Genomic DNA, 16,641 nt, shown 5'->3' with positions numbered 1-16,641 from the left:
GCTCGAGCAATCACGCGCCAATTGCTCGCGACGCAGCGCGATGAACGCTTATGCCAAAACGCTAATTTACTTGCTGCTGCTGATGCTACTGCTGCTACTGCTGCTACACCTTCTGCCTTCGGCCATTTGACTTTGGCAAGATTGACGATCATCTGGTGCGGGCTCATAAATCTTCTTCTGCTACACGAACGATGGCGGGATGGAGTGAGTGCCAAGGTGCGCGCGTGTAAGACAGGTAGAGACAGAAACCAGTCCGCGTGATGAATCGACGAACTTTGCCCCTCAAACGCTGACGTTGCAGAGGAGGTGAAGGCGGAGCACCACGCTGATGAGTCGCCTCCCCACGCACCCACCCAACCCCGCCCCGCCCCGGTATTGCCGGTGGAAGGGGCTGCAGCTCGTTTGAAGATAAATAAATTGGAAAATAAGTAATTATTTGTTTTTAATTTTCATGGTTTTAATTATCTCCGGGTGGCCCGGGAACCTGGAGATGGTTCGGCTCAGGTTCGACACTCCTCCTCCTCCTCTCTTGCGGCCTCGGCCTCACAAGGATGGCCTCACAGCGCCATCCGCGAAACCCTCTCGATTTGCTTGCTCGCGGGTTTCGCGATGATGCTGATGATGACGAACCTGAGCGTCAATGCTCGGTCATGGAACTGAAACCAACGACGACGAGCACTTCAGGTGGATGACCACCCAGCAGCAGCATCAGCAGCCACACGAGGAGCCCGTTAGGAGCCCAAAATCATGTATTTAATTAATTTCAGTATTACACTATCGAGAGGGCAGAGGGAGAGTCCTCGCCTCCATTGTTAACCGGATGCGCTCATTCATTATCACCCGACATTACCATATGGGAGACGAAATGTAGAGGGCTTGGGGAGGGCAGAAAAAAGTCCGAAAACCATAACAAAACCCCCAACTCATTAACACAGCCACAGCCAACGTGGATCCGAGTCGAGTGGTGCCACACTCTCTTCACACTTCCAGAAGTTCTTGCGGTTTTTTGAGGTTATGGACTCGTTAGCCCAACCAACTGAACTACTGCTGCCTTTCCGAGTTGCCGTGTACGGGGCAGTTGTTCTGGCAGCAAACATTAGTCGTGTTTCGTACGTACGGCGGTGGTTCGGCCAACTGCAGATAATTATCCTGTTTCGGAACCACCACTCCAGCCAAGCCACGCGGTGTACTTCCGTATCACATCCTGTCGGTGCCATCTCCCTCGATCTTGCTGCTGCTGCTGCTGCTGCTGTAGGGCGCAAAAAGCGAGCACAAGAGGTGTGATGCCTCGGGTGTTACCAGAAACCAGGTAAGGATCGTAGCCGTAGTTTTCGTTTGGCTGCCGTTCATTTCCTTCGGAATCTACGAAAGACTAGGGACCACGAAGCCCCCCACGGCGGAGGTGCATTTTTTGTGCTCAACTTTAACATTACATTAATTAGTGCAGAGTTACAAAGTTTGAAGCATTTTCACGTGATGTAACTGTGCCCTTCTCACCACCAGTGCACGTCTTATCGCGTCAAATTCAAATCTGAACCCCGCTCGTTAAAGCGCATCTCTCAAACTCGAATGAAGATGGTCGAAATGGTGTGTCTGTATGTCACGTTGCGCGTAAATCTTTCCAAATCCGAATTCTTTACAAATTTTCGGACCCCTCAACGCTCGGACGCTTATCACGGGGCAAGACAGATAGCCATGACCATCCAAACACGCGCCACACGCAAGCGTAATCCCGGAGCAAGGATCTCTTCTCTGTGCCACCAAAAACCGAGGCAGCGACAAAAAAAAAATAACGACACAAAATGCAAAACGGTACCGTATCCACCGTCGTCACGTATCATCATTCCGATCGTCCGTCCGTCCGTCCGACGGTCCGGGTCTCGTCAGCGTGACCTCTGCCACCATGGCTGCCACGGTTAAGCACCGGCCAGTCAACGCTCCACCACCACCAATAGCAGCAGCAGCAGCAGCAGCATGCGGACAATGTATGTGATAGCGAAGTCCGTATAAAAGCTCCTAACTGAATTTATGCAGCAAAACTATGCGGTCATGAATCTTGCGTTGCGTTGTCCTCCCCCAAACCCTGTTTTTTCGTGCGAGGAGGTAACCGGGGGGGGGGGGGGGGGGGCGCTCGTCTATCCACTTCACCACAGACTTCACCGTGCGCGTTTTCCCAGATTTTCCTCTTCTTTTCCATGTGTGTGTGTTTTTTTTTTGCAGCATTCCCTTTTTTGAAGTTCCAACTCTCGGTTTTTTTGGGTAGGTTCTCGGTTTTTTTTCCACACCCGCTCAACGCGCCCTGTCGGGGAATCCTCGGCGGAAATCTCCCGGGTGCATCCATCCCGTGCGTCCCATGAGGAGGGGCGGGTGCAGCACGGTGCATTAAATCTTGTTTTTAATTCCAACGTCACAAAAGCCTCTCTGGGTAGACCCAGCAGGTCACTAGCTGGCGCTAGAAGAGGGAAAGGGGGGGGGGGTTTTACTCAATCTGCTGGACGCCATTATGCGGCATTTTCCGGTGGTGTGGCCGTAGTACCAAGCGCAGTGGATTGTTTCTGACGGACTGACGGCTGTCCTCGGGTAGTATAAGAGCTGTTTGCATTTTAAAGCAGCCCCGTGAGCCACACAACTCACAGCCCACGAACTGGCCACGAAAAAGAGATTTACATTTTTGACTTCTCGAGTCTCGGTCTGCGGTTCTTTGAGGGGTGGGGGGGGGAGGTGTGCCTGTGTGTCAGTGAAAAGTGCCATCAAAAGCGCAAAAAAGAGCGAAGATCCATGCGTTCATCTGTCAACTAGTCTGGGCCCTGTTGATGCGCCCTTAGCTCCGGTCAACAACCACAGATGAGTGTGGATAGAGCTTTGGTGTTGGCTTCGCTGGCAGGACACCGGGGAGAAGGAACATCCGGGAGTCCCGGTAGCTCATGCATGCATTGCAACCAGTTTGCACCGTTGCTCATTTCACTTGTGAGAGCTTTTAAGGTTTTTGTTTTCTTATTCCAGATGAAATAGCAATGTCAATGGTTTCCGCTTAGGAAGGAAAGTCTGCATAGAAGTATGCTACGTTAACCATTTTGTCAGACAAAAGAACATCAAATAGGAGGTGACTTCGCTTGCTATGATCTACGCTTGCTACGATCTATTTAAGATCGAGTACTACACGTTCGATCCGTGGGCACATAAACAGTAAAGATCCTGCACGCACGCACTTGCCATCAAACCAAATCGCTGGTCGGCCCCGATAGATGGTGGCACGCAACGGACACGCCACATAGCATCCAGCCCGTGAGTTATTCCTCCCGTAAACTGAGCCAAAGCAGCTTAGCAGGAACGGTGGTAAGGCTTCAAGGGCGCGCCTTCTATGTTCGCCGCGTGCAGCTCATTAAACTTTCGCTGAATTCATTATAACTTTCGCTCCCCGGGAACCACCCCCCCCCCTGGACCCCGGCCAAAGTGGGTAGTACGATGGTTTCGCTATGATCTTTTACATATCCGACACGTCCCAACGTCTCTATCAGGCTGCCACTTTTCTTTCGTTTTTTTTTTTCGTTCGAAGCGCTCCGGAAGCAAAGTTTCGTACTTCCCATACCTTTGGCCCAGGCCCTTTAGCCTCCCTGTTTCCCGTTTCCCTTTCCATAACCACAACAACAGAAGCACCTCGGTTCGGTTGCGGAGGTTTTCAATGGTGGCCGCCATAGACTTGGACGTGAAACAAGTTTTGCTTTTTGCAAGAACCAAGACGCTGTTTGGGGAGGAGGGGCAGCTCAACCGGAGCGGGATTTTCAGCATTTTCTAATGAATCTTTTAGTTTTGCTCTAGCGTAGCGGGAGCAATTTCCCTTCCGAATTTCCTTCGCATGTACTTGGCGGTGACATGGAGGAGAATTCGGCGAAAACCATTCCTCCCCCACTCAGGTTTTCTGTCGTCTGGTGGGACGTGAAAAAGATCAAACGGTGTGCGCTTTTGCGGATAAGCCCTTCAGTTTTCGTTCGGCCACGTACGTTCAGGTGAAACTCAAATGGCAATGAGTTTTTGGAATATCCCATCGCAAAAGAGAAGGGAACGAAGAGAGGCCTGCACGAGGTGGATTCGGAAATTAATTGTTCCCGACAAACGATAACTATTCCATTGCAGAGTTAGAGGAGCGTCATAGTTTCTTATCTTTTACACATTTCCTTTTGCGATACTATCTAGCTGGTACCACGATCGACAGGAAACAGGGGTTATGAACTGGTTCCTTTCAAAATGGCGTATATTAGCTCACAAATTTACATCTTGTGCTGTGCTGTGGATCCATTAGATGCTTCGTTTTTCATTGCTCCGCGTAAATACGATACTTTTGTTACTTTCACGTACATATTGGGGCCTCGGTTCCTTTAAAGTTTTTGTCAGTTGGTTCGAGAGATTTGGACCTGTCCACGAATGAATCATCTGGTCGACTAAACAAAATTTAGATTGAAAATGTTATCCTGAAAAGCTCTGTCGAACGAAGTAACTGACAAAGTGATAAACCATTTTTCGATCGCATTTTTTCGTACGATGAACACTAGACCTTATACAGGGTGATCCAACTTGAATGCACGATGTTGATTGGTTATAAAACACAAAGTTTTTTGAAAATACCGTTATTTGTATTTTTTTATCAGATGCTTGACAATTATGTATGGAACAATACATCGCCCATATGTTCACCACGGCTTTTATAGCAAACAGCTATTCGCTGGTCCATATTTGCGATAGCACGGCTACATAATATTGGATCCATGTCCCTGGTTTGACGAATATTCTCGTTTTAAGCTCTTGTATGGTGCGTGGTTTATTAGCGTACACTTTTTCTTTAATGTAGCCCCAAAGAAAAAAAATCCTGGGGTGTTAAATCACAAGATCGGGGCGGTCAATTCACGTCGCCACAACGAGAAATTATCCGGTCTTTGATTTTGTCGCTTTAAAGGACAAGGATTTCATGGCTTGTGTGGCAGGTAACGCCATTTTGGTGAAACAACATTTCGTCTAGGTTCATACCAGCGATTTCAAGCCACAAGAAGATTTTTATCATCTCATGTTAGCGAACGCCATACACAGTAATCGCTTGGTAACCGTAGCTTCGAAGAAGTACGGCCCGATTTTAACGCGGTGTTTCACCACTTTAACGCGCTGTTACAACGAATATCATGATGCATGATTGAAATTGTTAAACATGAAGAAAAAAATATCAAAACAAATCGTGTCTAAATCGAGCGATTATCGAATGGTTAACATCGTGCACTCAAGTTGGACCACCCTTTACCACAATCGCAAACCTTAATCACAGTGATAGGACACAAAATAAAGCACTAAAACAGTGTCCCAGAATCGGAGGCAGCAAATGCCAATCGGTTAGAGCTTCAACTCACTTTATAAAACACAATGTTCTAAATCCTGGCTTATCCTGTTCGAGCTAAGCGCTAGTTATTTCTATTAGACATAATGCTGCGAAGCCATACGAGTAAATAGACAAAAGTTGTTATTCAAGAAACTTAAATCCTGTTGGAAGACTCGAATACTTGAGGTAGAAGGCTCTCCATAAAATTGACGTTTTGATCAATCAGCAAGCAATACCGGTACCTTTAAACCGTTACACCTATAAATGTTGCTAACAAAATGGCTGTCGCGCTAACAAAAACAGCGAAAATCGATTTAAAAACCAAACTCACACACCGCTGCATTCAATTTTTCCCCCTGAAGTGATCCCAGAAGTTTGTTTTATCATTTAGAATTCAATCAACTCCACGAACAGTACACATCATGTTACATGTCTATTTATTTAACAAAAACGATCCATTGAAAACGAGGTTGACACACTTTACGAACGAAGTAAGTGAAGTAGTCGACGTAGCGAATTCTCAGTTCAGCTGCTCCATTGCCTGTTCCTGCACAACAAAATACCTGACACTTCAATTCAAGGAAAAGCTTCGGTCTCCGAACCAACAAAAAACCAACACGGCGGAATGCCCCGTGGTGCGAGAGAATATGGCGAGTCCATTACTATAAATACTCCCGTGTCACACTTCAACAAAGTTCCAGCTTCCCATTCCATTCGGCAACGTCCCTCAGGCCATAGATTTGTTATGGGTTAGTGAAATTATTGACAAACTAATGCCGCTGTCCGAAAACGTACAATCCAACGTAGGAACGCGCCATCGCGGTAGTGCCAATGGCGCGCGACTGGCCGCGGAAGGTGTGCTGCTGCACCTCGGCTGCTGAGTTCCCCCCCTCCCCAGGGAACCGAAAACTCCTCGCCTGGATATACATCCTTTCCCATCAACATGATAAATGGGGTTTTAGAAAGTTTACCCCCTCGCATCCCTGCCTCGCGGTAAGGACGCTACAGGACGCCCAGACAACACATCGACAGATCGGCGCACGGCCATATCCAAAGCTGCTGACCGGCCGGCTAAAACGGCTTCATCAGCACCCGGTGAGGGCAATAAATAAATTTGTAGCCGATTTCTTCCGATTCGGCATCCGGCAACGGGAATTCCGGTGCGGTTCCTTCGCTACACACACCCGCAAGGCGCTAGCCAGTTAGCAAGGCACAATGCACACACACACACACAAATAACACGCGTAGCTACACACAAAACTCCTATTGATTATTTATGTGATAGCGAACAAATTTATTGGGATGTGCTTCATTTCTTTTCGCGCTGGGACCGCCCGGGCCCGGGACCGTACACTGGACAGATCGCCGTTGGTTCGTTGTTTGCGGTGTTTGTTGTTTGACTTTTCGTTTTTTTTTTCTTGAGCTTTTGTTTTCGTTTGTTTGTCGGACGATTAGATCCGGGCATGGCCGGGCAAACAATAAATCGAACCAAATGTTTCAGACGAGGCGGAAAGCGGAAAACCCGGCAGCAGCAGCAGCAGCAGCTGCCAGCGAGCTATCAGCTGCTACAGTGAAGCAACGCGAAACGCGAAACAATCATCGGAAAGATGCTCCATAAATTGTGGCTAACGAACGTGTCTGCTACTGCCATGCCGTCACGCCGACGGTCTGCACACCGATCGGTTTCATCGGCCACTACAAGAAGAACTGTCTCGAGAAGAAGTACGCCGGTCGGTAAGTGATCCGCTTCCGTAGGCGGACGGAAGCAAAAGGCAAAATAAACAAATCCTTCAAATCCGCAGACATCCGCAGACACTCGCGGTGCCTCTCGCAGCATTCCCAGGAGTCCCAGAGCTTTGTGTTGAAGATCGTTGCGTTTTGCGCCACAACCCTGGACGGGTAGTTTGCGGCCATTTGCTTACAGCTGCACGAACGCGAGTACCACACTACCCTGAACCCATTAAGAATTCATTTCTATCGCTTTGTCCCCGCGTGCGTTGTATGTTGTTTCACGTTCGATGACACACTTGTTTCTCCCAGAGCCTGAGGCCCCTCCGGGCCACAGGACCGGTCGCCATCGCCATCTGTTGCTGGGCACGTCAGCCATTCACCAACCGGTGCAATCCATTTCCCCGCACCGGGCCACATGCAGCAACAGCAGCAGCAGCGGAAACACAAACGCCAGCGCAGCACGAAACCAATCATCATACTCCGAACATGAGATTCACCCGCGGGCTAGACGTAAAGCAATCAAAGCAACCCCAGGAGCAGCAGTAGCTGGAGCTGGCGCTGGAGCTGGAGGAATCCTTTTTCATTAAACATCAGTAGACGGTGGTGGTGGTGCTGCAAAGCGACATGAACAAGTGGGAGGACAGATCCATCGGACAGTGAGAGGTTGGACAGTGATTGATTACGATGCACTTCAACTTCCACACCGACCGACCGAACGACCGAACGAACGACCCGTACTCGAGCTTAAAGGGCTGAGAGTTGTCATTCGTTTATATGCGCCGGAGAGAGAGAGAGAGAGAGAGAGACCCCGACGAGACTGTGGCACTACAAACGGTTCCCTCCCCCCTCCCACCTCTTTGGGCTCCACACATTACTGGGGCGTTAATTTATGGAAATGTGATTGGTAGAGAGATCAAACGAAATGGACACGCGACACCAGTTCAATGGGCACGATCCCGCGGTATTCAAGGATATTCAATCTTCCTCCTGAATAGTGTGTGTGTATGCTCGGTCGGCGGTGGCCACTCACCGGACTGACCATCTAACCGTGTACTGTTTGTTCTGCGTTGAAAAATGCATAACATTGCACCGGTATCACTCCTGTCCTGTCCATCCTCCATGTCTGTCTGTTCACATGCCCCGGATGAACTGTCTGTGTGTATGTGTGTGTTAGTGTGCAGATCCGGATCCGGAAATTGTGCTGCAACCCAATTGATACGTAAATGTTGTTGTTTCAAGTCGGTTCGGAAGCTGCCACAGCTGTTTGCATTTCCCAGCACCTTGCTCTACTGCTGCACTGCTTATCGGTCAATCGGTCCCCAGAAAGGCATATCGAGGATCTGGAAGAGCATAAGAAAGAGAGAGGGAGTGAAAGCGCACTTAGAATTATGTCGGCCCTGGTGGGCATTGGCTTATCACCTGACAGAAGAAGATCTGCTCCGGATCCGCTCCACTACTTCCCGCAGTGCACGCAGGGTTTACTTTGATCGATTTTCCCGAACGGATTATCTCCGGTCCATCCAATTCGATTCGGAGATTCCGGCGATGCGATTCGTTCAAATGTTCGTTCTCTTCAATAAATCATCGGAACGATCTAAAAATCAACCTCGCTCGCTGTGTGGTTCCTCGACCAGGACCCGGGCTCTCCTATTCCCCACATTCCGAAAACATGATGTCGGATGTGTCCCTCCGCTTTTCTGTCCCCGGCCCCTTCATCCCTTCCTGCCTCCATTTCCGGTTTGCACACACACCGAGAAGGGAGCTTGTTGACAGATGTGCTCGTAAATGTAACAACAATGTTTACTTAAGAGCTTGCCCAGAATCTTCTGCTCGGCAGCTCTGCTTTGGTCTCAGTCACCATCGCCCATCGCCCATCACCATCGTCACCATCATCCTCATCATCGTCGTCGTCATCGTCGTTGTCGTTGCCACCATCATTAATGTCGTGGTGGTCGCCGTCCTGCTGCTGCTGCTGCTGTGGCGTTGTTGGTTGGTTCTCATCGACCGGCTGCGGCGGCCAACGACCAACCAGACGTGGCCAGACCGTGCTTACCGAACCAGCACAACATTGAACTCATCATTGCCACCATCACGGACATTCCCGCTTCCGCGCCGCTTTTATTGGTTCATGAGCCCCGACGTCTCGGAACCGGACCGGACCACGTCTTCTTGCACCGCACTGGAGTGGTTTACTTACCTTTCCACCATCACCGCATAGCAGCAGTGGTCAAGGGCCGTGGTATTGCCGGGAACGGTCTAAGGTTAAGTCCTTTTCAGTCCCTGGCCGACTCAAACACACACACACACACACACCTGAGTGGGCTAGTGTACCGGTAATCTCACCGCTATCGACACTTGTGGTTCCGGTTCGATGGAAACAGCGTGCATAAGCTTGATGTGGCCGCACGATGCGTTTCTCGCCACCACTCGCCACCACCATCTCCATTCCCATTTCCGGATCCATCCATTTTCGACCAAAGCCCCCACCCTGAAGCCACTCCGAATAAGGGCGAGGTACAATGAGTACAGCCCGAAAGGAAACGGGGGAGGAAAGATGAAGGTTACGCTTTATTTGTATCATTTTCAATTCTTCGTCCCCGGACTGCGAATAACCGGGACACAGATCGGACATCTTCCGACAATGTACCGACCAGGGCCGGGACCGGGACCGGTGGAGGAGAGAGTATTAGTTTTCCGGTGGTACATCCGGTACCATAGGAACGACCGACCGACCGTCCAACCGAAGCCGCACCCTTTTCCGTCTCGCTTCCGCTGCAGAAGTCAACACACACAGCACACCGGATGCTGGATGAAGGACGACACACGGCACACAGTGGCAGCGTTATGATGGTGCTGGGCCTGTCCTTCGCAGCCGGAGACCATATACCAACCACCGGCAGCAGCAACACATGTTCCAGCTCACGATACGTTCCGTTACCGCTGACACTGAAAGCACAAACCCATAATCCGGTGACGTATGGGAATAAAATGCAAACAGATACGATACTGGCCCGTGTCCTGGCGAGAAGATTAGGGAGGAAACCCCCTGCTGGGGGGTCCTGCTGCTGCTGCTGGGCACCGGGACACACTAGCCCAGGTCCCGGGGTACCGGAAATGCAGCTCGTAAATAAATTTGAGGAAATCATTAAGTAATGGAGCGTTTTCGGTATGAAAATTGATATCCAACCTATCCTCGCCTCCATTCCCAGCCTCCATTGGAGCCTTCGTCGCATTGACGCAAGGTGACGGGACCTCAGGGTACGAGGGGAATATCCGGAGTACGACAACGACCCAACGTGCCGTCATCGTTGTCCGAGCGGTCGACGTGCGACGGTGAGAATGTTGAAGATAATCCAGGTCGTTCTCCAGGTCCAGCCGTCCAGCCCAGTCGTCGTCCGGAACCGGTGGTTCAACGAGCCATCGGTTTCCTGGTAGACCAACCCCGCATTCGCCGCGATTGACCACCGAGGAGGGAATCGTTGATGGATGTTTAACCCACCATTCGGTCGAGATCCAGGGCAGTTCCCAGGTTACGATTGCATTGCGAACGTCAGGCCATTATCAATGGCGTAGAACAGGATATCGTAGCCTATCATACGGTGTTTAGAATCGTATCCTGTTGTTGTTTGGATTGATTGATTTTGAAAGCAACATTTCATCGGTTTTTGCATAACACGACGAGACTTAAGCCTGACGTTAGACGATCCTCTCAGAATGGAGACAGGAGTCTTTTACACTGTTCTGAATTATGTTCCAATTTTTTGGAATTCAAAGGCAGGTCATACTGATGCTTCAAATTTCAAGCTTCACGGACCGATGGATTCTGATCGGCGGCTCTGCAGAATTCAACCGAATACATCAAGGTCGGTGCCGTTGTTTCTACTTACAAATGCTTCAAGAGTCCGAGAGACATGGGCATGTCCTCCGATTTGCGGTCGATAAACTTGGACTTTTCCTTTGAACATTAAGACCGTTGGTAGCAATCATCCATCACATCTTCACAAACAGGAATTTCGGTTCCATTCATAATTTTTACGGTCCCGGACCTGGACTGTGCTGGCAAAAATGTGCTACCCAACAAAAATCTAATGCCCCACTTGGCTAATTGATCGAAATGAATAGATGACAGAAGATCAGATCGTATTGACTCGACCTCAATGAAAAGGTAGTTCAATGCCACCTAAGAAAAAAACGGAAACACGCTTTTTACGTTCTAGTGCACCGATACATGAAATGCCGGAATATTTACTCAGGAGTTTGCTGCCGAATAATTTAATTCATCTTTAGTGCACCGGCCGGCCGGCAGTCCGACCATCACACCGGTCTCGGTACCGGTAATTATTTACCCGAGACTGGTTCATAATTTCGAGAGGTTCGTGTTCGGTGTTCTGTGAAAAATACTCGCCCCTTAATATCGAGCAGCAAAGGACCTTTAGCTCCCCTAGCAGAAGGAACAGAACACGTGTGACGACGACGAAGACGAAGGCTACTACGATGCTAAAGTAAATCCAACTCAACCGGAGACGCACACGCATGGTTTAGTGTTTGTACAGCACGGTACGAACGGCTACCGCACGGTAGCCATCCAAGAAGGCTTGGGCATGTTTGCCGGCAACCCGAACAAAGGGCCCAGGCCCAGGCCTCCTGCTCCATTTTACAGCTTTCCTACAGGCCGCCGCTGCTGCTGCTGCTGCTACTCCCGGGCACCGGGAGGCTCGCAGAGGAGACATAAAACATGCAGAAGATCCCAGATCAAACCACGCATCGCATCGCTGGCGCCGTCTCCGCGCGTGTGGTTAGCGGTTTGCTGCCTTCACCGCCTGTTTTGTTCCATCGCAATGCGCCCCTCGCCCGCCCTCGATGTACTAATGCTGCTGCGACTGAAAAGCGTACGCACGACTCTCCACTTCAGCCGTCAATTTAATTTGACATCTTTCAAACCACACCGCGTTTCACCGGTGGTTGAACCCCCCGGGAAGTGAACACACACACACGTGTGGTGCATGCGGTGCAAGCCACCAAGAATCCGGCCACCTGTACCAACCTGCTGCGAGCTGCCGGCTTTGCAGGTGGCGCATCTTCGCATCAAATGGCGCGTGAAATCGCGTACCAACGTCCATCGCTTCGAATGAAAGCACTTCGACGGCCATTTCATGCCCGGTTTAGCTTCGTTGCCGGTGCCTCACCTCACCACACCAGGTGCGGGGATACAAGAAACTCCGTACACCGTGCACCTGCCAGGAGCCAGAAAGAGAAATCAGAGAATGGAACATTCCAGCAGCAGCAGCAGGAGCAGCATTTCATATTATACAAAGTTTGGCGCACCGCCGATGGTACCAGAAGTTAGTACCAGGGTACGTCACGTCACACTATTCTGCACCGTGTGACACATTATTGCACCGTGGCGCACACAGAGATTGCAAAGCTGCCCTTCCTCATCACCACCAGCACGTCTTCGCGCCCTCGTCATCGTCGTCATTATTATAATTTCATTGGGATGCATTATTCAGATTTCATCACTTTCGGATTGTCAAACAGACGTCACCGTCATCAAACGTGGCCACATGGCGGCGGCAACCGGCTGCTGCTGCTGCTGTAATACCGGCCGCTAGCGCTTTTCCACCATCACGGGGCCACGACATCTCTCGTGTCAATGTGTATTTGCCAGCCACGGACTGACTGACTGCGCGGTGCACCGAGCACCGACAGTACGATGATGATGATGCCCCCGATCGTAGGACGAATGGTTTCGGCGCTTGGTTGGGTTGTTTTCAATTTCGTCGTCGCTCTCCCCGCTTATGTTTGCACATTTTGCCAACAATGTCCTAAACACCCATGGAAACTGTAAACCACCTCGCCTTCCCTCTTTGGCACACCAACCTGGCATTATGGTGCATTGCGTTTGGGATGCCAACCACCAACCACCAGCCACCAGTCACACCACTGTCAACTCGGCATCCGAAACTCATCGGCGGCATACACACCGTTGGGAGCTACGCTACACAGCCGTGGTGAGGAATTGTAAAATTTTCCAATTTGCACCAACCCCCCCACCCCTGCGCACGCCTTTCACCGATGATCTCTGGTGAGAAGCCTTTCTTCCATGTGTCCGTCTTGTTCGTTGCTGCTGCTTCGTCGGGCTTGTCTTTCACCGGTAGTAGCAGACAAGCAGCACCTATTGCAAGAACCCCTCTGGGACACCGGCAGCACCGGCGTGGCCACTAGCGCCACTAACCGGTTGCTAGAGCTTTTGAGCCGCAAACACCGCACTCGCACTCGAACCTTGCCTGGTACCAGGAAGATGGGATTTCAATCCCATAAAGGCTACTGCACAGGTGCTTGCACACAGTAGCGAAGGTAACTCGATGGTTGCTCCAGCAACAGCAGCAGCAGCAGTTCCACGTCAGCAGAAAGTCAAGTATGATTAGCTTCTTGGAATCTACAATCATGAGTCATCATCGGTGGAAAACTTTCGGTTCGCTTCTGCAAACATCGTAACGCAGATTACCGCGCGAGGAGTGAAAACGGACCGAGACCGCGAAGGGGCAGCCACAATCCAATGCCCCTTATCCGTCTTTTGAGAGGAGATACTATCGGAAGTGAGCGGTGGAACTAATAACAGGCTGCAGTTCGTGCTAGTGTTTTCGTTGTTTCGTGTTTCTTTGTTGAGTTCCCCCCGGACGGAGGAGGAACGGGGTTGTCCCTGCCCTGTAAACGGGGGAAAACTTCTCATTCCCACTTTATTGCGAAATTATTATTCCAATTAAAAGTTAGAGAATAGTTTGGCTGGAAAATGCGCTCGAGCGGTGGTGCGGTGGGCACGCCAAACATGCTACGCCGCGAGCATCTTATCGTTCGTTGATTGTTTTACTTGGAAAACCCACACCCACGGGGCAAGATGTTGAGTAAATCGGTCGACAGTTTTACCTGGTACCAGGTAAGGGGTTTATGTCTTTCGAATGTCACCACATTCGGCGGTGCGCATTCACCATCTCATTAACCTTTCGTTGCGGCGCGTGCGTTCGCTGCAGCATAACTTTCAGCATTCCATGTTCTGCTACCTGCCTGCTGCCCTTTGGTGGTCAGTTGCTGGTAGGGCCAGTCAGTCAGGGGGTCAATTCAGCTAGCACCCTGGGAGAAACTCCGTAAATAACTCAAGTCATAACTTTCCCGACCGACCGACGACGACGACTGCAACCGATAGAACACGCATTTCGTATACCATCGGGGTGAACCATCAGGGGATCAGGATAGACGCGGTGGTAGTCCATTTGGAGGACATACGACTACCAGCGGGAGCTTTAATTAGCCATAAGAAACCTCAGCCGGGGCCGGGTCTCGGACCGAACCGAACACGCGACTCCCTGGAGGAGAAGCGCCGTCATCATCCCGCCGTCATCGTCATCCCCATGCTCGACGCCCATCGTCGACGATCATTGGCTATTACGCGCGGAAGTACGATAAGCACCAGGACCAGTGGAGTGGTGGTGGTGGTGGAATGGTGGCTGGTGAATGGTCGACCAGGGCCAGCACCGCAGGGTCGTACATTAGAGGGAGGTTTGTTCGGTGTTTCCGTAATGTAAATTTACTTACTTCCACCGGTTGATTTCTTATCGATACGGAGGCGAAGGGGGTGCTGCCAGAGAGAGAGAGAGAGAGGGGCGTTATCGTTCATTAGAAGAGAGATTTATGGTGCCCAGAACGTTAAATCAACGACGGCAAACACGAACACAAACACAGCTCTCCCAACCCCGGATGGTGCTCCCATTCCCAGTCCCAGTGGCCGTACTCGGTACCATGTTGGGTCTTAGTCATCCCGGAAGAGGCAGGCCGGTCCACCTCACCCGGGGGGCGCTAGGTCACTTACAACAAGAACCGAGCGTTGCCGTGTACCTTACGACGGGACGATGGAGGCGCACGATCCCGGATTTAATATCCATCGAATGTTTGATTAATTTGAGGTACCTAATGAAGAGCCATGTTGGGCCTCACTGGGGGCCAAGGACACACTTGGTAGACATCGCAAGAGCAACGCTTGCGTACGTACGAGCTCTAGAAGCCAGCTCTAGTGTGCTGGCTGCTGCAAACATTCGACGGAGAAGCTATCGAGCATAACGGATTTGCATCGATTGAACGGTCGTATGGTGCATGATGCAGCTGCACATACAGCAGCAACAGCAGCACCAGCAGTTGGATGATTAATGTCTATCGATTGATTTCTGTACACTCACTGACAACACAGCCACACAAACATCCTGTGTGCGGTACGGCCAGGCTTTGCCTACTCCATTATTGATGATTTACATGTCAATAAGCGTAATCAAGCCTGATTAGAGCCGTTGTCGCCACCTTGTTGAGTCGCCAATCGAGTGCACTTGCAACAACCCCCTGTTCTGCGAACTTGCCACCGTCGGTTGGCCTCACCACGTCAACATCATCGTCACTTCCCTTTGTGGTCGGTGGTAGGAAGCGGTATGATGATGACGATTCCCCGTGTGACCCCAATATCTATCCCATCCAAGCGGCACTGGAGGCCTTCTAGGAAAAGGTTCACCAAACTTAGTTTATCAAGTTTATCTGCGTAAAGGAATCACACCGACCAACACCAACCGCCCAACACCTATCGGGTGAGGGCAACAAACTTAAAAATAACCTCAAATAACGCTTCACCGACCCAAGAAATTCGATTGTCCCTTATAATTAGCTTTGCAAGCAGCATACCTAAGGACCAAACGAGATTTCACCGCACCGAACGTTCGGATCGTTGGCCCCGGGGCGGGGTGGCACAGCAACACGGTCATCACGCACCACGCAGCAAATGGCAGCTGTTTCTATCGATCATCATTGTGGTGCTGGTTGCGCCTTTTGCGAAAAGGTTCCCCCCCAGGGGAACCATGGGGGGAGGTGGTAAGAAGGACCAAAGGAGCAGAGGACTGTTTGCAGCAGCAGAAGAAGGTTTTCTGGTTCCCTATTTTTGAAAATTTCATTATGGCGTAGTAAAACAGAAGTGGAACCGAAGCGTAACGGTCGTCGTCCTCGTGGTCGTAGTCGAATGAACCCAAACTCGAGATATATTTGATTACCGTCGATAATATATTTTGCTTCCAATGGTCCCGTTTGGCGCCTTTTGACTCCGTCGGTGGCCATCCTTGCCTTTCTCCATTCGCACGATAGGATTCGATTATTCAACGCAGCTCCAAAACCGTTCACAGAAGAAGGAGATATCGGTCCCCAGTGCAACACGCTGCCTGCTCATCTTGAAGGCAGAGCGCACTGGTAGTTGCAACGAGCAACCAAGCAGCTTATGCTTACGGTTGTCAAGACAGCGCTAGACCGCACTCAGCACCAGTGACGACGAAAGCAAGCAACACTGTATCGACTGTCCTGGGAAATCATTGATCATGAGCCGCAACCGAAATTGGTTTCAATTTCGGTGGCTAAAGGACTGGCAGTGGGGTGGCGTTCGTGCGATTCTTGCGTTTGCTGCTACAAAATGGTAACGTGGATCGTTACCAATCCTAGAAATGGTGTGTGACATTGTTTTCCAC

Source organism: Anopheles darlingi, chromosome 2 (assembly GCF_943734745.1).
Source record: "Anopheles darlingi chromosome 2, idAnoDarlMG_H_01, whole genome shotgun sequence".
Taxonomy (NCBI): Eukaryota; Metazoa; Arthropoda; class Insecta; order Diptera; family Culicidae; genus Anopheles; species Anopheles darlingi.
The sequence above is the reverse complement of the archived record's forward strand: the minus strand, read 5'-3'. Positions refer to the sequence as shown.